We start from the raw sequence: 19,920 nt of genomic DNA, 5'->3' as shown, positions 1-19,920 counted from the left end.
CACAATAGACTTCATCGGAGTACTTACCAATAGAGAAAGGCACCTTGCAACGTTCATCCACATGTATGCCACCAACTTCTTTGATCCATCCAATCATGTAAGGGATTGTGTAATACCCGAGAAATTATTAAGAGAATAAATGATATTTAATGAAGGGTATAACTGGAATTATCGAAAGAATAAGGCTATATGACACACTAACGTAGTTTTAGACGATCGAATCAGTCGGAGGGAGTAACCCGGACCCTAGATAGCCAAGGAAAATGGTATAGTATCGACGATCAATTTAAACTATGATTTTTAGTGATGAAATAAATTGGGTCAGGAACAGTTTTCGGTACAACTGTCGACCGGACAGAGAAAATTGAATCGACGTAGGAGACGTCCGAAAAATCAACGGAGCATGTCAGGGACTGATATTTTACGTATAGAACAACCCTTAAGGGATTTCGAGTTGAAACGAATGGATGTAAGGTCAAAATGATCAATCGGGCCTAAGTGTAATTTTCTAAATTTGCCCGAGGGAAGTCAAAACAGTAATTTTTCAAGAATTTCGAAGGTCAAATAAGATGTACTATACTTGTGGGCCTCAATGGTGGTATTGGATAGTTCAGGGGTGCATGGGAAAGACCCAAAACGTGATTGGAAGAAACTGTGGGGGGTGAAACTGCAATTTAACAAAAATGGCATAGTGTGAACGCAGCAAAATGGCCGCCGCAAATCTTCACATGTGGAGGCCGAATTCAGCGATGGGACGGCCGGGGAGGAGCTGGGGGAGGTCGTATACGGCGGTGGGTTGCTTGTAGGCCAAGTTGTGGCCGGTGATTGGCTAGATTTTGGCCGGATTTCGGTATAAAAGGAGGCCGCGGGTTTTGATTTTTGGGCTTCAAATCGATCAAGTTTTTGAATGGTTTCGGGAGAGTGAATAAGGGGCTTTTGGTCACGAGGCATCAAGGAAGATTTTGGGAGGCTTTAGAAGCATTTTCGTCAAGTGTAGAGGCCGATTGAAGCTCGGCCGAGGGTTGGTGGCGGACCGCCGCGAGCCGCCTGCAACTGCCATTTTCGGGCTTTTTCCGATGAGCTTTCGACCTAAAAATGGTGCCAATGGGATCGACTCATCGAAGGCTTGAAGGGGGTATGCTCAGATTGGTCATCGGAGGGGTTGTCGCCGACCGGTCTTGAGGAAGAAGACGACGCGCGTGGCTGCACGTTCTAGCTTTCACGCGCAGGGCGCGTGAGAGCGCGTGTAATAGGGCATTTCGGTAATTTTAATTCCAATATTTTTATTTAATTATTTTAGGAATTATTGTGTTGAAATATTTTGAAAAATATCTGAGGAGATAATTATTTTGGAATTACTAAGATGAAAAATGGGAGAAAAATAGAGAAAATTATGGAAAATTGAGGAAAAATGGATTTTAATGCTTCCTTAATTAAATATGGTGTTTAGGAAGTATTGTGGCTCGAGGTTGAGTATAAGTTCAAGTATTTGGGATTTGACACGCAAATCGAGGCGTTGCACAAGGATCAAGGCGATCTGAATACGTTCGAGGTGAGTGGTCTGATCCTGTCTTTACCTTATCTTGAAAATATGTTGGAAGGTGTGTAGTGGGTTCAGGTGGGCCGTGTTACCCTCCCGAACTTAGGTTACACGCAATTGGAACCAGTTCTAGTAAGCGGTTTTACCCTCCGGAACTTGGGTTGTTCTGCGAAAGCGTTTCACTTATGTATTTACGTCATCATTTGCATATTGTACATGTGATATATTGCATCAACTGTTTTTACTTTCAAAAGAGTCGGTGTATGGCGAGTGATTTTCATATCATCGGAGTATTGATATTTGTGTCAATGTTGTTTCTGAGTGGGACGGGTTGGGGTCTACTTGAGATTAGGACAATGTTAATCCAGGTGAACGGGTGTCACATTGGGGCACTCGAGGGAACAATGTTAAACCAGGTGAACGGGTGTCACGACGGTGCACTCGAGGGATTAACATTAGACCAGGTGAACGAGTGTTACGGTGGGGCATTTGAGGGATTAAGTATGTCAGGGGAGTTTCTCAAGTTAGACATGTTTTGCATGTTGCCGCTTGTCTGAATATGCCATGCTCGTGTGTCTCTCATGCATTGTATAATCTATTTCTATACCGTCACTTAGATGTTTATCATCTAACCTGGGCTATGCCCCTGGAACGTTTAATGTTCCAGCCAGGGACTGCTGCGAAGGCAAGGATGTGGCCGGTTGAGGGCCAATGGTGCTTAGTTTGTTAGTCGTTGTAACGTTTGGAGACTTTAGTATGTATTTTAGGTTGTAAATGAACAGTTGTATAATAGCGATTTTATCATTTGATCTGTATTAAGTATTTTGCTATGGAAATACAATGTAAGAACTATGGTGTTTTGGTATTAGTGTATCTGCTGCGTTGTATTAAGACTCGTTTAGTTTAAGATTATTGATCTTGATAGTTAAACAGGCAAGACTGGGGTTTGCGGGGTTTTGTATCTGCATGTGAAGATTGTTCTTGATATACCGCGCGTGTTGAACTTAAAGAGAAAAAAAAAGAAATCCCGGGAATACCCTTATAGTGACACGCCTGGCGAGACGGGGTGTTACAGCTTGGATGTTTTTCAGGAGTTAACTGCATCTTTGCCACCACGTCTCTTCCTATGATGTTCTCCTGACTTCCACTATCAATAATCAACTCAAATATTTTTCCTTTCACCGTACACCTCGTGCGAAAAAGCTTATGTCGTTGAGTAGTATCTTCATTCTTTTGAGATAACATTAACTTCCTCACTACATAGGTATATTGCCCATGTCCATAATCTTCTTCGTCATCCTCCCTATCAGGCCCGCAATATACTTCATCTTCCTTTTCTACAATGTTAACTATTTTCCTCCTTGGACAATCACTAGATCGATGCCCAACCTCATTGCACTTGAAACATTTTAAAAGAATAGGCTTTGCATAAGGATTAGGGGATTTTGGAAGATTAGAAGTAGTACCTCGAATGTTTTCCCCCGTTGTAGCCTTATTAGGGTTGACTGTATGGGGTGGATTGGAGGGTTGCGCTCCTTGAACCGACTTGCCTTTATCAAAAGCTGGTTGTTTATTTTCATTCCCACTATACCGATGATAGTTGTCATTGCGAGATCTCTCACTCAACATTAACTCAGCCGTTAAAGCTAAGTTCTTTGCTTCTTACACACTCAAAATCATCCGAACCCCAATTTTATCATGAATAGCAGGCTTCAATCCATTCAAGTAACGAGCTGCTTATTGATTGTCACTTTCTGACAATTGGTTTCTCTTCGCCAATCACAGAAACTCAGAGATATATTCATTCACACTCTTCATTCCCTGTGCACATCTTTGATAACCTTCAAACATATATTGTTCATAGTCAGAGGGCAAAAACCTACCTCTCAACAGCTGCTTCATTCGTCTCCATGTCTGAACTGGCAGTCGGCCTTCTCTCAATCTCGTTTCTCTTAATTGCTCCCACCAAACAGATGCACCACCTTTCAATCTGTAAGCCACTAACTTTACTTGTCGTTCATCTGGGATCTCTATGTATTCGAAAAAATGGTCAACCTCAGTGATCCAATCCAGGAACCCCTCAATATCAAGATCTCCACTAAAGGTAGGAATATCAACTTTTAGTTTATACTCATCGTTGCCCCAGTGGTTGTACTGATGCACATTCCTCCTAACCCCTTTACCACCAGGATTTAGCTATTGCTCGACCAAAATCATCCTCTTCATCGCTATCTTCAATAACTGGTCTTCTAGGATTAACAAGGACATGATTAATGGGTGGTCTTCCCACTCCGGCTTGACTCACCCCATTATTCAAATTCCTGTCATCATCAACTCATAGTAAGGTGCCCAATTGGTTGCTATGTTGCTCCAATCGCTGCTAGATAGTACGAGTTACTTCCCGTTGTTCTTCGATTGCTCTCCAAACTACAGACAACCCCTGATCACCGTCACGAGGCTGGTTGCTACTGTTATCTTCAAGATTGGCCATCTGATTGGTTGATGAACCGCTCTGATACCACCTGACGCAGCGTGTAGCGCGCGTGTGAAAAAACACACCAAAATAAACCCTTGAAAGAGAAAACTTCAATAGCCAAAGCTTGGCTTTCAAGAAGACGCAAAAACAAGACTGTTTTGCTAAGAAAACCCAAATAGGTTGTTGAAATTTGATTAAGAAAAACTTGATTACAAACTCTAGATTCTAGGCATATTTATAGTATTTGGCTAATCCAAATCTATCTAATATTTGGAAAACAAAATTCAACTAGAATCCTAATAGAAATAAATCATAAATAAAAGTTAACTATAATCCTAATAAAAATAAAACCCTAATCAAACATGAAGTAGAATCCTAAATCAAGTAGAAACATGAAGTAGAATCCTAAATCAAGTAGAATCATGAATTAGAATCCTAAATCAAGTAGAAACATGAAGTAGAATCCTAAATCAAGTAGAATTCTAAAACTTAAGAAGTATTAAAATATTATTCTAGTGCTACTATTCCGATGATGCTGTTCTGATTTGGTCGGGTTGAACTTGGGCCAAGTCTTGATTGGTGACCGCGTCATATGTTGAGAAAACTTGTTCCATTTGATCTCTAATCAAGTTTTAATAATTAATAGTTGCTCCCAAAGTTTTAATAATTAATAAAAACAATATTTTAAAAATATATTATTTGAAACCCTTAATTATTTCTGTAAAATTATAAAATATTTTTTCATAGTACCCTTGATATCAAGATTGTTATTTTTCGTAGAAATTATTTTTCAATCAAATCTAAGGATATAAAAAATATAGGTTTTTTTTTTTTAAATCTAGACTGAGAGACTCCCAACTATGGCTAGTTGACTCTTGATGTGTGCCAGTTGACTCTAACAAAGATACAATCGACCTAGATGAGAGCTTGTTTATGTAGAGTCGACCTGAACGAGAACCTCTCTTAAATAGTCGACTCCCACTTGGATAACAGTCGACTCCAACTCCCGGAAAGTCAACTATAGCTCAAGTGACAATCGACTATGGCTAAGGACAATCAACTGTTCTAGTCCAACGATCAAATTTTTAAACATTGCTCAAGTCTCTTGAGGCTACCTATATATATATATGAGAAGCATGAAATGAAGAGAAGTTTTTTGCTCTCCTAAATATCAAAAGAACTCAAGCTCTCAAACACACTCTCAAAGCATTCCAAGTAATCAAAGGCTCAAAATTCATTACAAAACCATCAAGAGCCACAAGAAGGCTTCTCAAAGATAAAGTCAAGCCCCTCTATTGAATTGAGGTTCATTGTACACTTCTATTTTATTACCTTGTATTATTGTTCTTTTAACTGTTGATTTATTTGTGTTCAAGTGTAGAAAAAATCTATATCTACTAAATTTAATTGTGTGGATTGGTTAGGTGCCTAGAACCTACAAAACAATCTAGTTGTGTATCTAATTTTTAAAATGAGCTAGGGTTAAAACCTTGATGTTTTGGATATAAAGGAACCCAAGGGTAATTAGACCTTGATAGAGTGGATTAGATGTGCGTGGAACACCGAACCATTATAAATTTGTCTTGATTCATCTCTACATTACTTATTATATCTTATGGCATAATCTCATCAAATATCAAACAATCTCATCTATACATACTTGTACAAACATATTTTTTATATAGTCATCTTTCAAGAGATTTCCCCAAAAATATGATAAAGAAAATGGAATCACTCAATTCACTCCCTTTAAGTGGTCATTCTCCAAAGGACCAACAACATAGATACATTTAGAGAGTTTGGGTAATGGAACTACATGAGAACGCATAAAGATATTTTGATTGATGTGGTTAAAGTTTTCTACTATAATGAGAATATTAGTTACAATAATAGGAAATCAAATCAAAAAATTATGACAAACATCGGGTCTACTTCTTTTGAGGTCAATATGAATCTGATTCACAACATGTATGGGGTATTCGAAGGCGGCAAAGGTTATACTTCATGGACAATTAACTTCGCAAAAGCCTCCTATTTGATTTTTGAGGATAATACTATTACAAAATTCATAACTAATACCACTAGGATGTCCTTGAACAATCTGTTATTACATATCATATGCAATCAAGTTTTGTTTCCTAGGAATAGAAATTTGCTCAAGTCACTAAGGAGGATGTGTGGCCCATGCATTGTATAATTACAAAGACAAAACCCAATTTGTGCCTGCTAATGGAATGGCAATAAGCACTATCATGGAAACAAAGTGGTCAATTTAGGGAATGTAAGGAACACCTATGTTAATGCAGCCCAACATCTAAATGTATTTACCATAGTAAGAATTGGTTTTAAAGAGAATGAAACTGGGGAATGGAGCAGAAAAAGAAAGGCCGCAATCTCTGAAGAGGACGATCATAAAGATGAGTAACCGACTACTCATGTGGAACCGAGGTTGTCTTCTTCTCAATCGTCAAGTGATGAGAGACCTCGTGGGGATGATTTGTAGTTAGTTCTTCATGGGATTGTAACCTAAAAAGCGAGATGAGCTCACCTCGTACTAGGCAACATGAGATCCATGCTTGGCAAGAAGAGATGTCTACTCAACTCACCTAGCTTATTTCTCTTATCCATTCTATCCTCACTCAACTTCCATCATCTCCACCCCGCAATCCTTGGATTTTCAAACTTCTTGTTAAAAATTTGCTTTTGGTAGATGTATTTTGATAGACATGGATCGATGGATGTATTTTGATGCATGTGCAATGTTATGAATGTATCAATGACATGATCAATGTCTCTTTGTGTTTTTATTGAATGGATGATTCTTGAAAGTTTCATTCTTTTTCCCCAATTCTTTTTTTTTCTATAATATATGCAAAAATCTTTTGTGACATAAATTTTCAACTCGGAAGTTTAAATCACAAGAAAACATTATCAACCATGTTTGATAAATTGTCAACTGTTTTATGCTTAAGTAAATAGACTAATGAATCAAGTAAAAATTATCGACTTCTTTGTCAAAAAAGTCTACCATTTATAGCCTTAGAGCAAAAATATTCGACCATTCCTATGAATGGTCGAAGAGGCATTTTTACACTTGCCATGAGCCATGCTGACCAAAGGTTTATACGGTGTGAAAATGACTAATTTAGATGTGTAAATGGAATAAATGGCTAGTTTAAGTGTATAAATGGTACCGAGTAAAGTTAATGGTGTCACTATAAAAAAAGTGAAAGTTTAAGTGTGTATTTATGCATTTGGCCATAAAAATAATATTTTTTATCATAAGATGGTAATAATATATTAACTATAATCTTACTAATAATAGCAATAATAAAAATAAAAATATTTAAAATAATATTTTTATATAAATTTATTACAAGTTGCTAGAAACCAAAAAACTAACCAGTCGAGTTGCTGGTTGCAACCCAGGCATTGCTAGAACCACCATCGATGTTGGGTTTGTCATTTCTAGCGCTGCCTAATTAAGCTCACACACACATCACACTACTACCATCATCTCCGACCTTCGACCATCACCCATGGCTGAAGTCAAAACCAAGGACTCCATAATAGTGAATACAATATATTAAACGTAGTCAATGCATCTTGACGAAACCACACACACAACCACTAACCATTCTTTTTTGTACCTGACCCCCCAAAATCAATTGAATTCCTACAAGGTGCCAAGCGCCTAGGGTTATCCATTATAAAGTAACCAAGATATCAAGAATAGCCAAATTTTAAAATAGGTATACCTATCGCGGATTCCGATGAAACATCAAGTCCCATGTTGCCGGCGATAGCAGGAAGGCCACGGAGCACTGTTGCCTGCCGAGGGGCCTACGCAAAAAAAAGATTAGGGTGATCACCGAAACCTAAATGAAAGAGAAAAGACAGAGCCCCTGGACCGACGGTCTCCTCTAGAAATTTCTGGAGAGGTAGAGGCTAAATGAGGGAACCGTAGCCATCTTTTACTTATATATGTCCTGGCGCAAATGGGCCAAGGCCCTATGGACCTATGGTTCTTAGAGTTAACCCACTTTATGGGCTAACCCATCTTCCTCCACCATCCCTTCCCACAAGATTGTGTTGGGGTTAGCCCAATCTGCAACGTGTATATATATATATGTATGTATGTATGTATATTTGAAATTTTATATATATATTTATATTCCTATTCACTTTTTCCTTCTTCATTTTTCCTTAGCCGGTATGAAAATTTTCTTTTCTTTATTTTAGAACCATTACAATGTGGATCATGAAATGGTAATGCGCTTTATAATACATGAAAGGGACTATTTGTTGGAATATATTTTTCAATATATGAAAGTTTTTAAACACATGTTGAGTTGAATGAAATATTTTTCTTTGAAATTTCATATCAAAAGTTTCGAAATTCATTTTTGGTATTTCAAAATATATTTCTTTTAGCTTAATGCATTTTTTTGTCCCTGGACTATGTTAGTTCCAAATGATAACAAATATATCTCAAGAAGGGGGGTGAATTGAAATTTGTATAAATTTTTCAATAATTTAAACATCGATTTATGACAAAGAACTATGTTTCGAAATATAAGAGTGTATGTTTCGAAATAAACCTTTCTGTTAAGTAGGTTTCGAAACCTACTATATATGTTTTGAAATATACCTTTCTGATTTGGGGGTTTTGAAATTTTTAGCTTAGGATTTCAAAGAAATGACTTTGGTAAAATTAATTTCTTCAAAAAGGAGTTTACCAAATATTCTTGAGATTAAAGATAGGTTTACGTATACTTATGCTCCAAAGAAATTATGTTTTAGCTTTTGAAAAATTATCCTTTTGAAAGTTTGAGCAATAAGTAGTAAGCAAGCAAACCAATAAATTGAGTGCACACGAGATTTATAGTGGTTCAGAACCCCACTTAGTCCACTACCTTCAAGTCTTCCTACTTAAAGGATTTTCAAACCCTATCACTTTCACTAGTGATCAACAACAAGGGTTTTACCACGATTCACCATAAAACCTTGTACACAATTTGAGTTTTATAGCTCAACTCAAACCTTACAACAATCAATCAAGATAAATAAAATTTATCTTTACAACCCAATAAATTTATAGCAATGAAATGCCTAACCAATGGTTGTACGAACCTCTTAACTTGAGGTGATAAGAGTTGAAAGATATGATATTTCTTGTTTTCAACTTGCCTCTCATTTACACACCACGATGTAAGTTGATCTTATGTGAAAGCTCAATCAAAATCTTGAGTTTATGTATTCTGATGTATATATACATATATATGTCTTGTCTTCAAACCCTGCTATTTAAAGAAGTTTGACTATTTTACAGCCGTTAGAAATAAGATTTAAAAGAAGGTTTTGAAACAAAGCTTATTGGTTTCGAAACAACACAATTTTACACTATGGTTTCAAAACATACATCACATGTTTCAAAACATCCAACCTTTACAGCTGACCTTGCACTTAGAGACAGCATGAGTAGGAGACAAGGTCTTATGCTCACTATGATTTTGTTTTGATCTCCACTTTCAAATTTGAATTTGAATTCTTAGAGCATGGAGATTAAATTTAAAAAAAAAACTTTTGAGAAGCTTTTGGATGTAAATAACAAAATGTAAAGCAAAAGCATCTCGATTTTTAAATGTTCTGCTGACAGAGACAAAGGTTTCGAAACATAACATGTAGGTTTCGAAACATATGCTCAAATCTCATAGATGTTTTGAAATACAACATGCATACTTAGACAGACATTTGAAACCTATTCAAAGAAGTTTCGAAACAAAAACAGAAACATGATTTAATAATGTTTCAAAACATTAAACATAGGTTTCGAAACATAATGCATGAACTTTAGATTTTTCAAACATTTGAATATTCATGCCAAAACTTTTCGTACATGTTTCAAAATATAAAATACTGATTTTGAAATATGAGATTAACATAAAAGATTTTTTATTCTATGATGGGTTTTTTATCAACCCTTTTTCTCACATATCAAAAAATATTATACAACAATTCTTCCTCTATTTTTTGATAATGATAAAAACCTTTTGAAAAATCAATATGCACATTTTGAAAATCCACTTAACTTCCCCTTAAACTTATACGGGAGCTAGAAAACGAACCTTAGGAGTGGCATATCCTCTTTTGTCTTTGCTTGAGACAACACAATACAAAACTTTTCTTGATACCAAGAGTTAGTGCTTCAAGAAGTTGTTAACTAAAACAACCATGCATACATCTCAATTTGCTCAATACCAATTTATAAACAAAAACAAACTTACTTGATACCGATCATGATTTATTTTCATAAATAGCATTTTTTTTTCTTTATTTTCTCCCTTTTTTAGCATAAGAAAAAAATATGATTACCAATTACAAGAATTTCTCTCCTTTTAGAGATCCAAACCATCCAAACGCTAAACGATATCCATTCAATTTGCAAGCAATCAAAACAGCCAAGTAGGAAAATCATGTAAACATCCAAGATGGTCAAAACATACATATAAAAATTAACCAAATTTCCAAAATACATGCCAAAGAAGTAAGAGTCTAAGTAGCTGGGGAACCAGGGAAACTAGCCCTATGATGGCTAATTACCAGCTATTCTAAGTTTCCTATATGATCACTAAGACTATCCATGTGCTCCTTTGTGCGCCTGTGATTTTCATCAACTTTGTCGTTGAGAATTTTCAAGGCGTCTTCAAATCTCTAAGTCATGGTGGAAAAGCCTTCAGCTATGGTGGACTGAAGGGATGCTAGCATGTCCGATGTGACTTGAGAAGAGGAGCCTGCTTCTTGATGAGGAGCAGGGGCGCCTTCGTCTTCTTCTTCTTCCTCCTCATGTTCCAATTCCACCTCATAACTGTATTATTGGTGGCGGTGGACTACTTTGATGTACTTGCAATGAGTTTCATCATAGACGCATCCCATTTTACGAAGCAATGTGTGATTGAAGATAGGGATTTGATTTTCGGATAGGATAGATGAAGATTTAATGTGAGAAAAATTTGTTCGAAGGTAGGCAGTGATGAGACATCCGTAAGGAAGAAATTTCTTTGAATGAACACGAGCGATGACCATTTTAGCACACATAATAGAAGGAAGATTGATTTCCTTCTTATCGATATTTTTTTCTAGAAACCATAAATCTTCAGGATAAACCTTTGCGTAATTTCCTTTTCGAGGATTCAAAACTTGACAAACTATGAGATGAAGTATACGAATGATAACAGATAAATCATTCAAGTTTTTAAAAGACCTGGCAAGGTTAGGGATTTTTTCAGAAATGATTCGAAAAGCGTGTAAAGCATTGAAATTGTAGGGAATGTAGATTTCTCCTTGGTTTTGGAATATCTAGAAAATTGGCTAGGGTTTGAGGGTTTATTTCAAATTCGGTGTTTTGTAGAAAAGTTTTAAAACGACTAGGGTATTCATGCCCATCGAATGAGCTTTGAGCATTTGAGTAAAACATACGAACATAATCTAAAAACACATCAGTTTTGAGTTCGAGTAGAGAAAGCCATTTTTGTGTACGTAAGGTTGTAAGAAATGAAAAAATTTCATTTCCTAGTACTTCTAAATCAAAGAGACGACCGGGGTTTACCTTACGTTTTTCAAAAGATTATTTGAATGTGTCGAAGGCTCCAATAGATGGGAAGTCTTCGTTGAATTTCGGGTGAGGAGAAGATGGAGAGTAGTGAGTGCGTTAACGCTTTTCAACGGATCTCTTTTATCGAACCATTTTTTATTTGAAGAGAAACATTAAAGATTTCAGGAAGATTTCGAGTGAGGAGCACGAGAGAGAGAGTTTCGGAAGCTAGGGTTTCGAAATAAGCAAGAAATCATGAAAGAAATGAAGGGTCAAAATCGTTCGGGTATATATAATCCCAATTTTATGTTTCGAAACATGATACATATATTTCTAAATAAACCTCTCTAGAATTGAAGGTTTCAAAACATAGACCAATATGTTTCGAAATAAAACTCTTGCGAAATTTGTGCTTCGAAATAGAATGATATTTTGTTTCGAAACCAGATGATCTTGGGTAGGGGATGTTTCGAAACTTGATACTGATTTTTCTAAACTTCTTCAAACAAAAACACTTAAGACTTAAATTTTGATAGAAATTTATCTAGAATTTGATTTCCAACAGATTGAGACATGATCTAAAATGTTCAAACTTTTTGTTATCCAATGATTTGGTAAAAATATCAGCTACTTGATTATTTGTATCTACGAATCCCAATATGATATTTTCCTTTTGAATATGATCCCTTAAGAAATGATGCTTAATTTCTATATGTTTAGTTCTTGCATGGAATACCGAATTTTTGGATAAAACTATTAAACTAGAGTTTTCACACTTAATTGGTATTCTTTCTAGGTGAATGTTGTAATCCTCTAGTTGATGTTTAATCTAAAGAACTTGTGTACAACATAAACTAGTTGCTACATACTCAGCTTATGTTGAGGATAGGGCAACTGTATTTTGTTTCTTGCTAGCCCAAGTAACTAAAGAGTTTCCTAGAAAGTGGTATATTCCACTTGTACTATTCTATCAATTCTGTATCCTCCATAATCAGCATCAGTATAGGCCGTAAGCTTAAATTCTTTTAATTTTGGATAGAATAGGCTTAAATTTTCAGAACCTTTAATATATCTTAGAATCCTTTTGGTGGCTTTTAAGTGAGATTCTTTTGGGTCAACTTGATATCTAGCACACATACCAACACTAAACACAATATCAGGTCTAGAAGTCGTTAGATATAGCAAATAGCCAATTATTCCTCTATAAAGCTTTTAATCTACTGATTTCCCTTTCTCATCTTTATCAATTGTACTTGATGTACTCGTAGGGGTTGACATAGGCTTACAATCCTTCATTACAAATTTAGCTAATTAAGATTTATTTTACATACTTAGCTTGACTTAAATAAGCTCCTTGAGATGTTTGCCTAATTTGAAGACTTAAGAAGTATGTTAATTCTCCCATCATGCTCATTTCAAATTCATTTTGCATTATCGAGGCAAACTCTTCACACAAACTAAGATTTGATTATCCAAAAATAATGTCATCAATATAAATCTGGAAAATCAACATATCATTTCTTTTCTTCTTAATGAAAAATGTCGTGTCAACCTTACCTCTTTAAAATCCATTTTCTATAAGAAACTTACTTAGTCTTTCATACCAAGCTCTAGGAGCTTGTTTTAAACCATATAAGGCTTTAGTAAGCTTGTATACATGATTTGGATATTTTGGATCTTCAAAACCTGGTGGTTGTTTTACAAACACTTGCTCTGAAATGAAACCATTTAAGAATGCACTTTTAACATCCATTTGATATAAAGTGAAGTTCTTGTAGAATGAGAAAGATAATAGGATTCTTATTGTAACATAACATCCCGCATCGAGCGATAGGAAGGACCAGAACAACTTACCCTGATGGGCCTACACGAACTTCCCAGGGGGGTCACCCATCATTGGATTGTCCCAGGTCAAGCACGCTTAACTTGGGAGTTCTTTACCAACATTCAGCCCAAAAGGTATCCAGCTGGTGTTGTTTCCTTTCTTACACTATCCTCGATATATACTAACTTCTCTGGGCTCTTGGGGTATTACATTCTCCCCCCCTTGAGCACATGACGTCCTCGTCATGCGACCTTACAACCGGTCCCAGATCTCCCCCCGATGCATGGCCGATGTGGGATTTGCCTAAGGTGTCTACACGCACCCCCCTCAGGGACTCAGCTTCCTCGCTGAGGTTTGCCCCACCACCGCGCTCAGAGGCTCGGGGGTCGGCTCTGATACCATTTGTAACATCCCGCATCGAACGATAGGAAGGACCGGAACAACTTACCCTGATGGGCCTACACGAACTTCCCAGGGGGGTCACCCATCCCTGGATTACCCCAAGTTAAGCGTGCTTAACTTGGGAGTTCCTTGCCTACATTCAGCCCAAAAGGTATCCAGCTGGTGTTGTTTCCTTTCTTACACTATCCTCGATATATACTAACTTCTCTGGGCTCTCGGGGTATTACACTTATAGCTTCCAATCTTGCTACCGGAGCATAGGTTTCATCATAGTCAATACTATTTTCTTGACTATATCCTTGAGCAACTAATCTTGCCTTATTTCTAATGATATTTCCACTCTCATCAAGCTTGTTTCTAAAGACCCACTTTGTTCCTATGATCAGGTGATCTGATGGTTCAGGTACAAGACATCAAACTTTATTCTTTTCGAATTGGTTTAGTTCATCTTACATAGCCTTAACCCATTCATCATCATTTAAAGCTTCTTGAACATTTTTGGGTTCTATTTGAGAGATTAGAACTAGATTGGTATTTAATCTAAGAGAAGATTTAGTTTATACTCATTTGTTAGGATCTCCCAATATTTTATTTTCTTTAACATAATTTCTTTCTCTTGGAAATGAAATTTCTTTTGGATTTTCTGAATCTGGGTTATTGCTTTGATCTTTTTCTTCATTTATTTGAATTTGATTCTGATATTTTACTCTTGTATTTGGTTTTGATGATGAAAAACAAAATCAATTTATTCCCTAAGATGGAGATTTGCACAAACAAGCTTTAAGATCTAAAAGAATCTCCTAAATGATTTCACCAAATTGGTTTTGAATAATTGGATAATGGATATTTTTACCTTTAATATAATTTTTCTAAGTCTGGAAGATTAGTGCATTATAAGGAGACATATATGAAAATATTTTCATTTTGAAAAACTATCTCCTGGTATTTTGATAACTAGTATTCATTATTGTTAAAATGATTTTTAATTAATTTTTCAATAAATAGAATGTATGTATTTTGAGAGTGGTAAATTTGTTAAATCCCAAGTTTGTACTAAAACCAAAATTCTATTTTCTTATGGTTATGAATTTTGTTTTTTTGGATATTTCTATTGAATCCAAATAGGGGTACTTTCTTATTTACATTTATGTATTAAAGTAAATGGAAAGTAAAATATAAATTAAAGAAAATGAAGACATTTACTTAAACTAAAGAAATGTAAATATGTTGTAATGTTTTGTATCAATCAAGTGTTCTTTTACATGCTATCAGTTAAGTGTTCAGTTTTTCTAAGTGAATAGTCGACTATGTGATGTGAATCTGTCGACTACGCTTAAGCATCTGTCAACTATGTATTGATCTGTTGACTATTGTGCAGGTTCTGTCGACTATGAAAATTATTATGTCGACTATTTATGTGTATGATATTATAAATTTTCTTCATATTTTTTATCTGTCAACTATGGGTATGGTTTTGTCGACTACGTCTTGTTTTGTTACTTGATTCTATCGACTATCTATTCTATTTTGTCAACTATCTCTTTTCGCAGAAACTTGTAATGACTAGTTTTTCAAACTCCAACGGTCACAAAACGGTTAGTTTTGGGCAAGGGTCTTGGGATGCTTATATATACAAGTCATGGAGATCAAGAAGAAACTAATGGACGGAAATGAGTTGATCTAGAAATTTCAAATCATTTTATTCGAGCTTACAGTGTTTTGTGCTTTCATTGTTATATTTTTCTCTCCAATGCTTCATTCTATTATTGTTAATATATTCTTAAGCCTTGTTTTCATTGTGAGAGAACTTGTAACTAAGAGTGTTAACTCTTAGCTTCTCTATTTCATTTGTATCGTTTTTATTTTTCTAACTTGTGTAGCTAGAGGGCCCATTTGAGTAGGAGGTTTTGTAATTTTTCTAGTCACAGATTAGAGGACCTACTTGGTTTAAGTAGGGGATTTTAGTGGATGGTTTGAAAAATCCTTAGTGAGGAGCTAAGGTAGTGGATTAGGCTTGGGTTAAGCCGAACCACTATAAATCCTTTGTGTTCTTCTCTTGTGCTTGTGTTATTTAGTTTGTTTATCATTGCTAGCATTTCCATCAAAAGTTTTTCAAGTTCAAAATTGTTTTTAAAATAACCAATTCACCCCCTCTCTTAGTGTGTGCCATAGCACTTCCCGGTCTAACAGATTCATCTTATTTGGAATGTCTTCTAGATCATCATCATTTTTTCTTATTACTGGTTTGTCATCAAATACTACATGAATTGATTCTTCTACAACTAGCATTCTTTTATTAAACACTTGATGATCTTTTCTTTGAGATGAATAACCTATAAATATGCCTTCATCACTCTTAGCATCGAATTTCCCTAAATTATCTTTACCATTGTTTAGAATAAAACATTTGCACCCAAAGTGATAGAAATGAGAAATATTTGGTTTTTTGTGTTTATATAGTTCATATGGAGTTCTTTTAATGATTGTTCTTATTGATACTCTATTAAGAACATAGCAAGTTGTATTTACAGCTTCAACCCAAAAATATTTTGGTAAGTTATTTTCTAGCAACATGGTTCTAGACATTTCTATAAGAGTTCTATTTTTCTTTCAACGACACCATTTTATTGATAAGTTCTAGAGACTGAGAAGTTATGGTGAATTCCATTTTCTTCACAATAGGCTTGAAATTCTTGATTTTCAAATTCTCCACCATGATCACTCCTTATTTGATTTATTAAAAGTCTTGTTCATTTTGAAGTCTTTTGCACAATCTAGAGAATGCTTTAAAAGCATCATTTTTATTTCCTAAGAACAACACCCATGTAAACCTTGAAAAATCATCTACTATGACTACGGTGTAGGATTTTTCTCCTAAACTTTGAGTTCTCATAGGACCAAACAAATCTAGATGAAGCAGTTCTAGAGGTCTAGCTGTGCTAACTAAATTTATGGGTTTAAATGAAGATCTAGTTTATTTTCCTTTCATACAAATATCACAAATATGATCCTTTTTAAAGTTTATATTTGGCAAGCCTCTAACTAGATGTTTTCTAGCCAATATATTTGTCAATTAACCTCATGCTTGCATGACCTAGTTTCTTATGCCATAACCAAGACAAATTTGAATTTGATGCAATCAAGCAATTTTCAAGTTTAAGCACAATATCATCAAGCCAAATAACATATACATTTCCATGTCTATTTCCAAAAAAAAAATAAGTTCATTTGATTTCAAATCATAGACATTACATTTGCTTGATTTAAAAATGACTTTATGTCTTTTATCACATAATTGGCTTATGCTTAGCAAGTTGTGTTTTAGACCTTCAACAAGGCATACATTTTCAACTTTTGTTCTACTTAAACCAACTGTGTCAAAGCTAAGGATTTTACCTTTCGAGTTATCTCCATAGACAACATTACCTCCTTCTTTGTAGGTAAGAGAGACAAATTGATCCTTGTCTCCCGTCATATGCTTGGTGCATCCACTATCAAGATATCACTTCTACTTTCCTTCCTTGGATGCCAAGCTTACCTCTTCTTCTTCTCGTGCCATAAGGCAAAAGTTAGCAGCCTCTTCTTGTTGACTTGATTCAGAGGAGAGGGACTCTTTTTCATTCCATGTAGCTAATGCCTTCTTCTTCTTGTTCTTCTTCAGCTTTTTGTATAGTGGATAATCTGCCTTGATATGTCTTGGTTTCTTACACTCAAAACATTTTATTTCATAAGGAGTATCTTTAGAAAACTTCTTGTTGTCATTTATTTTCCTTTTAGAGAATTTTCCTTTCCTTATGAGTTTGTTAAATCATTTTGTGAGTAAAGTAAGGTCTTCATCTTCATCACTTGTTTCACTTTCATCTTCTTCTTTGACCTTAAACGCCAAGGATTTCATTTTGAGCTCATTAGATTCTTTTCTATTTAACTTAATCTCATGAGTTAATAGTAAGCCTAATAGATCATTCATTGTAAGTGTAGATGCGTCTCTAACTTCTTCTATAGCTGTGACTTTAGGTTCCCAACTAGATGGTAGACTTCCTAAGATCTTTTGAACATTTTCTTTAGTGGTTATTTCTTTTCCAAAAGCTTGTAAGTTTGTTACAATGTCATTAAACCTTGTGAACATTTCTTTAATGGATTCACTAGCATTCATTATGAAATTCTTATATTCACTAATAAGAATTGAAATTTTAGTGCTTTTCACTTTCTTGGTTCCTTCATGTGTTACTTCTAAGTGATCCCAAATTTCTTTTGTTGTGGTACATGAAATGACCCTATTAAATTCAGCTGGACTCATTGCACAATGTAATATATTTACAGCTCTAGCATTTGTCTCATTAATGTGTTTTTTTTGTTCACTCCAACCTTCAATAGGAGGTTCCGGTAATGCAACAATACTAGATATATATTCATATAATTCAGTACATTGCATCAAGAAATACCTCAATCTTGTTTTCCAGTATATGCAGTTTGAGCCATCGAAGTATGGTGGCCTTGAGGTGTTCTATCCTTCCAACTTGAAGTCAGTGATGAATGCTATTTAGATCTTTTCTCTTGGGTGGTTAAACCAACAAAACACTTAGAGATCTTGCTTTAGTATCAATTGTTAGTTCCAAATGATAACAAATATATCCCAAGATAGGGGTGAATTGGGATTTGTATAAATTTTTTGATAATTTAAACACCGATTTATGGCAGAGAACTATGTTTTGAAATAAACCTTTCTATTAAGTAGGTTTTGAAACCTACTATATATGTTTCAAAATATACCTTTCTGATTTGGGGGTTTCGAAACTTTTAGCTTAGGATTTCAAAGAAATGGCTTTGGTAAAGATGATTTCTTCAAAAAATAGTTTGCCAAAGATGCTTGAGATTAAAGATAGGTTTACGTATACTTATGCTTCAAAGAAATTATGTTTTAGCTTTTGAAAAATGATCATTTTGAAAGTTTGAGCAATAAGTAGTAAGCAAGCAAACCAATAAATTGAGTGCACATGAGATTTATAGTGGTTCGGCATGTCGTCTAGTCCACTACCTTCAAGTCTTCCCACTTGAAAGATTTTCAAACCCAATCACTTTCACTAGTGATCAACAACAAGGGTTTTACCTCAATTCACCCTAAAACCTTGTACACAATTTGAGTTTTATGGCTCAACTCAAACCTTACAACAATCAATCAAGATAAATAAAATTTATCTTTATAGCCCAATGAATTTACAACAATGAAATGCCTTACCAATGGTTGTACAAAACCTCTTAACTTGAGGTGATAAGAGTTGAAAGATATGATACTTCTTGTTTTTGACTTGCCTCTCCTTTACATAATTTGTGTTCACCACTTGTGTATTGTGTTGCTTGTATCTTGAGTGTGTGTATTCTGATGTGTGTGTATATATATATATATATGTCTTGTCTTCAAACCCTACTATTTATATAAGTTTGACTGTTTTATAGCCGTTAGAGACAACATCTGAAAGAAGGTTTTGAAACAAAGCTTATTGGTTTCGAAACAACACAATTTTATACTATTATTTCGAAACATACATCACATGTTTCGAAACATACAACCTTTACAGCTGAACTTGCACTTATAAACATCCAACCTTTACAGCTGAACTTGCACTTAGAGACGGCATAAGTAGGAGACAAGGTCTTATGCTCACTATGATTTTGTTTTGATCTCCACTTTCAAATTTGAATTTGAATTCTCAGAGCATGGAGATTAAATTTAAAAAAAAAAAAAACTTTGAGAAACTTTTGGATGTAAATAAAAAAATGTAAAGTAAAAGCATCTCAATTTTTAATTGTTCTGCTAACAGAGACAAAGGTTTCAAAACATACCATGTAGGTTTCGAAACATAAGCTGTAGGTTTCGAAACATAAGCTCAAATCTCATAGATGTTTTGAAACATAGCATTCATACTTAGAAAGACATTTGAAACCTATTCAAAGAAGTTTCGAAACAAAAACAGAAACATGGTTTAACAATATTTCGAAACATGGAATATAGGTTTCGAAAGTTCCATGTTTCGAAACATGATGTATGAACTTTAGATTTTTCAAACATTTGAATATTCGCGCCA

This window comes from Diospyros lotus, chromosome 1 (genome assembly GCF_014633365.1).
Source record: "Diospyros lotus cultivar Yz01 chromosome 1, ASM1463336v1, whole genome shotgun sequence".
Taxonomy (NCBI): Eukaryota; Viridiplantae; Streptophyta; class Magnoliopsida; order Ericales; family Ebenaceae; genus Diospyros; species Diospyros lotus.
This window is presented reverse-complemented; position numbering follows the sequence as displayed.